Here is a 6,591-nt window from a genome sequence, read left to right on the forward strand (position 1 = left end):
AATGACTCTGTGCTTCTCTAAATCTAAATTTGTTGTTAAAAGGTACATTCAGAGTTTTTGCCTCATATTGGAAGCCATCTGGTATGGGACAGAAGGAAGGCTTTAGGAAAAAAAATTACTTCCTCCATGTCTGTTTTATCTATATCATATTTTTTATTGAATTTATGTCTCTATGAATGAAGTTTGAGTTTTCCAAGATAAACAATAGATTTTCCTACAGACCCTTTTCCTGCAGTATTCTTTGAAGTTTTCAGGAAGAAAATGGGACCCCACAGCAACAACTTCGCCTGGTTGAGATGACTTCATGATGCTGATAGCACTACTATAAGACTGGGTTTTGGGTACCAGCTGCAGAAATGGTGCACCTTCTCTTGCTGTTATTGCCAGAACACCAAATAAAGTTTTGGAAAAAAACCCTATTGACTTCTCAGAAATTGTTTGCAACTATACTAGACACTAATTTTGAAGCATAACCATCACTTTACTTTTGCAGGATCTTATTAAGAGAACATCACCCCCATGACAGCGGGAAGCATTTCTAGCATCACCCCATCCCAAAAAAGTTTGTACTTTGGGTTGGGAACACTGTTTAGTGTTGTTGACTATTATTTGTACTAGATAGATAGTAGGGGTGAAAACTATGTTTGTTCTAAAAAAAAAGAGGGGGATAATAGTGGAAAATAGAGTGAATACTTGTGAGCTATTATTTATGGATAACTTACACTGGTATAGTTTTTGTATATTGATACAAGCTCAAATTATATTTGCTATTTCTGTTTGCATTATTTGTACACTTTTGCAAAGTTATTCTTTCAGACTGTATATATTCATGTTTTTACCACTGTTTCCGACATCTTGTATATTGATACACAACTTTTAGGATACATTTTCATATTGCACTATATATTACTCCTACCTCTGATCAAGATACTTATTCACTGTTTATATTTTGAGATTATTGTTCTCATCTGTTCGACATTTGTTTACAGATTATTTAATATTCTGACATGAAGTCTTTAAGTTATACAGGTATTATATATTATAGGTCAATAGTTGTTCATGTTTGTTGTACATAGAGTCAGATCTTTAGGTTCTTTAGATACAAAGAGATTGTATTCTCTCTAGATAGGTAATCTTCAACCACTTTAAGAATCTGTAGAGCATGGCATTTAAATAACTTAGGGTTCCGTTGACATGAGACATGACCATTCCTGACAGTACCAATCTATTCCTGAGACAATATTGAGCATGGAAGACATTCCACTTGGAGTTTATTTTCTTCTTGACCCAATTGGCCTTCGGGCAAGAAACTGCCCATACCTCAACCACTAACAAAGTACATGGTCTCCAGAAACAGATAAGGACACAAGGAAAAAGATTGTCAAATCTTGCCAAGACAGGGTAAGACAGTTCTGAAAAATTTCCTGCCTCTGAAAATGGTCTGTCAGTTCTGCTAGTCCTTAGTCAAAGTTGGTTGCTTCAACATTGCAAATGAGACTTTGAGTAATTGCTCAGAAGCTAATTGTCTCAATCATTTATTGCTCACTTTGGAAGCTACTTAATTGTACGCCCTGCCTACTCAAGTAATATTATCTCCCTTCTTAGGCCTTCCATAGCATTGAAGATTAGATAGTCATAGTTATTGTACTCTTATGATCTAGCCAAGCCATTTCCTATACAAGACATAAACTCCTTAGTATAGAATGTTTATTAAAACATTTAGCATACTTTCCTTGATTAATATTGTTAAGCTGGTTGTAATTCTAATTATAAGTGATATCTATCCTAGTATGTATATATTTGTATTGGGTTCCGAACTCTCTAATTTAAACAAAGGGAAGAGGTGCTATGGGAGCACATTCTACTCCTTCAGTCAATAGCATTTAAGATACCAGATAACTTGGGTATTGTCTCTTATACTGTAAATGCAACTGAAAAGTGTGACTCTCTCTCTCTCTCTTTCTTCTGGCTCTCACATCTGGTGGCTAGATTCTGTTCCTGTTCATGCAGAGAACTGTTATCTAGGACAGTGATCTGTAAGTTTCCCTTCAATAGATAACCCTTTATTATTCCTAATTCTGAACTGGCATGGGATTATTTTGTGACTTCCAACATCATGGATTGATAATGGAGCCAACAATGAGACACTTTTAGAAATGATACAGTCTTTACAGACTGATAATGGACATCTAGCTGACATCAAAAATCAAGAGTTAGCTGAAAAAAAAATAATACCATTAAAAAGGATAACATTAATTATAAAGACAAAATTCAATACATATCAAAGGATGCTGAAAAATTATCAGAAAGAATTCATACTCTTGAATTTGACAGGAATAATCTGTTAAAAACTTATAAGTTACATATAAAATATCTCTCCAGGAAGGCACTCTGCACACCATCCAAATAATATCCAAGGATGAGAAGCTATCATTAATGTAAAAAAATTTATACCTTGGAATCATATGTGCAAAATGACAACCAGAGGATATCTGAGCTAATGAAATTATTCAAAATATTTACAGGTCAAGTAATTCAGGCTTTACAAAATACCGTGGTAAAAAAAGATATGAAATGATTGAAGAAATTATTGGAACTAATGGACAGGGGTAGAGATACAAAGACAGAATTTATCATTGTTAGTATGTGTCAGAGTTAGAGATGACTTACCAAGGGTTTTAGTTACTTACCACATACTCAGCTCTGACAAACCATCCAGTACTAAATACTCTTTCGATTCGAGAATGCAGATGGAAACCTGTATGTCAGAATGACCTCAGAAGTTTTTTCAGATTTCTTTTTAATAGCAAATGCAGGAGAATTCCAAGAGCTGGCTGATTCTTCAATATGGTGAGCATCTAGTTTCTTCTGTACCAGCTGTTATAATGCCTTCAGTTTCTCTTCTTTTAAAGGCCACTGTTTAATACATATTGGTTCCTCGGTTTACTATTTTAAAAGTAGGATCATTGGTACCTCTGAAGATTTGCTAGTTGCTTTGTGATTTTGTACAGCCTGAATGACTGGTGACCTTTTTTTAACATCTTATAATATCCTTCCCAGAAACATGAGTTTCTGGGATTGCAATAATGTTAATTTAGGTATTCCATTGCTGCAGCAGGTCGTGGCCCCATAAATTCACTACAATATTAGCTACATATGGCCTCAGCTCCCTCTCTGTTCTTCTGGTCCTATACATTCAACCCATCTTATGCTTTGCTTCATATAAGATAAGGCTCTAGTTCCTAGGAACTGAATAAGTGCCTCTTGAAGAGACCAGTTTATATGTCAAGATTCTGGAGTAATGATAGTCACATCTACATCCATGTCCAGTAATCCATCAATTCCAATATTATTATGCACTCTTAGCTTTGGTCTTTGATCATGTATAGAAGTCTTCCAAAATATATGTTTCCTATTTTCTGTTGGAGTTTCTGATTCATCCTCCATGTTTATTTCATCATCCAGAACAGCATGATTTTTTTTTCAAACAGGCACCGAATATTTTTAATTTTCCTGGTGAGACCTATCCTCCACAGTGACTGGGAATGACTGGACTGCATTTGAGTTGAGGTCCTGCAAGAGCCCCCCCCCAAGGAATTTCCCAATGATATTGGGTTGACTTTTTTGCCTTTGGGTGATCTATTTTCATTGGTCCAATGTCAGCCTTTGTCATATCTGCTACATAATCCAGAATATTGAGACCTGCTACTTTTACATTTTCAAAAAGAGACATTATTCCTAGGAATGCCTTGTCTACAATCCCTTTTACGATGTCCTGTTGTACCACAATTAAAATGTGTGGAATTTTGATGTCTCCTCATACCTTTGGAAGTTGCTTCTACTACCCAGGCCTCAGTATTATCATCAAATGTCTCAGCATTTATTGTATGCAGGATCCATTCATCTATTAGTGCTTATCCAACCTTTAAAGGTTGAAGTGTCTTTTTGCATTCTAAGTTGGAATTTTCAAAGGCCAGAGATCCAATAAGTACTCATTTAGTTTCCGGGTCAGTTACTCCTATTTGTACATCCTTAGTTAATCTTTTGGAAAAGACAATAAATGGTTCTCTTTGGCCTTATTTAACCCTAGTTTATGATTCATTTTTTTTCCTAGTTCTTGAATCCTGTCCCAAGCATTTAAGGGTCAAGGTGTGTTCATCATAAAGACATTGAACCTGTGGATCAGCATAAGCGCCCTTGCCAAGAATTTGATCTTGGGAAGTCTCTAATTCTTTTGCTCTTCTCTGTTGTTCTAAAATTTTTACCTCTTCTCAATAGTAGCATTTCCACAGTATTTGTGTCCTGTCTTTCATAACTACAGAAACTAAGCAAAGCCATTCATGTGGGGTAGCCTTATAGCTTGAGGTCCATATTTTCACCATTTCCCTAACAAATGGTTAATGTAAGCCATGAATGATGACAGATCTAAGAGCTATCAACAACATAATTCAACCTATCTCTACAATCTGGAATTCCTTTGGCTTCACTATTGCCTAAAGGATGACCTCTAATAGGTATTAATTTATGAGATTGTTTCTTCACTATGTGTTTACAAGAAAAGAACAGAGGAAAAAATCGCCTTTACAGTTCCTACTTATACTAATTATCAGGCTCCTAAGCGATATCAGTGGACCATCCTCTAACAGAAAATGCTAATTATCCACACCCTGTGATTATACTTTGTAAGTCAGCCATTGGAAATAATGCACAAGTAATTTCCTAAGTCTATAATTTATCATTACAAGGATGATATTTAGCTATCTGATTCAAACATAGATACTTTAAAAAGAATGTTTGAAGAAGTAAAGACAGTTTTGCCTAAATGGGGATTACAAATTGCTCCTGAAAAAAATACAAAGAGGAGATTCTGTAAATTACCTACGTTATAAAATAAGTGAACAGAGAGTTAGAACACAAAAGGCACAATTTAGAAGAGACTGATTGTGGACTATTAATGACTTTCAAACATTGTTAGGAGACATTACCTGTTACGACCCAATGTTGTAATAACACCTGATCTAATAATCCATTTAAACAAATACTTAGATGGTGACTTACTTAAATAATCCCAGGAAATTATCATCTGAAACTGGGAAAGAATTAACTATGGTTGACGAGAAATTACAGTAGGCACGTTCTAGCAGAGGGCCATCTGAGGGGTGAGTGTGCTTCGGGCCCATGGCAGGGTCCCGGTGAGGAGGAGCTCGGGCTTTCCCCAACCCCAGAGACCCCCCAGGTCACCCTGCAGTGCTGGCTCCCACCTCCCGCCTGCCATCCCAGCTCCCATCCAGGTACAAATTCCTATATTTCTCCCATCCCCCTGGGGCCATAAAATTTCCCCAGCTCAGCTACCTTGCTAGCTGGGCCTGGGCTGTAGGCACATCCCTGCAGGAGGCAGTTCCTGGGTTTTAAAGGCCTCCCTGAGGACAGGTGGACCAGGTGTCAGCTCAGCCACATTCCTGACAAGCAGGGGCCCTGACTTCTAGCAGAGGACCATCGGAGGGGTGAGTTTGCTTTGGGCCCATGGTAGGATCCCAGTGAGGAGGAGCTTGGGCTTTCCCTGACCCCATAGACTCCCAGGTCACCCTGCAGTGCTGGCTCCCCCCTCCCGCCTGTCATCCCAGCACCCATCCAGGTACGAATTCCTATATTTCTCCATTCCCCCTGGGGTCATAAATTTTTCCCAGCTCAGCTGCCTTGCTAGCTGGGCCTGCATTGTAAGCGCATCCCGGAAAGAGGGAGTGCCTGTGCTTTAATAGACTGCCTGAGGAAAGGTGGGCATTCTGTCAGTGAAATCCCTGCCCAACAAGGGAACCTGACATGCTACCAGAAGTTCCAATAGAGAGCATTTGAAGGAAGAGATGGACAAACATCAAGGCAAGACCTCATCCAACAATCTGAAAAACAACTGGAAAACACCAGATGCCAAGGAACCTACAATAGAAGGACTTGAATACCTTAACCCAGAAGAAGTGGAAAAAAGTGCCATTATGAAAACAATAGAGTCACTTAAACAGAATATGAATAACTCCCTTAAAGAACTGGATGAGAAATATAACAAAAAGTTTGAAGAAGTGAGTATAGAAATGGATGAGAAATATAACAAAAAGTTTGAAGAAATAAGTAAATCTGTGAATGATACCCTGAGAAACCAAGAAAAAAACAATCAAACAGGTAAAGGAAACAGTTCAAGAATTGAAACTGAAATGGACGCAATGAAGAAAACACAAACCGAGAACCGGCTGGATATGGAAAATCTAGGTAAACGAACGGAGACTACAGAATCAAGCAACACCAATAGAATACAAGACATAGAAGAATGAATCTCAGATTCTGAAGATACCATAGAGAAAAGAAATGCTCTGGTCAAAGAAAACGGTAAATCCAACAAATTCTCTTCACAAAACATTCAGGAAATCTGGGACACAATAAAAAATCCAAATCTAAGAATAATAGGGATTGAAGAAGGAGAAGAACTGCAGATCAAAGGCCCATAAAATATATTCAACAAAATTATAGAAGAAAACTTTCCCAATCTAAAGAACGATATTCCTATGAAGGTTCAAGAAGCATACAGAACACCGAATAGAC

Source organism: Myodes glareolus, chromosome 5, assembly GCF_982192425.1.
Source record: "Myodes glareolus chromosome 5, mMyoGla1.1, whole genome shotgun sequence".
Taxonomy (NCBI): Eukaryota; Metazoa; Chordata; class Mammalia; order Rodentia; family Cricetidae; genus Myodes; species Myodes glareolus.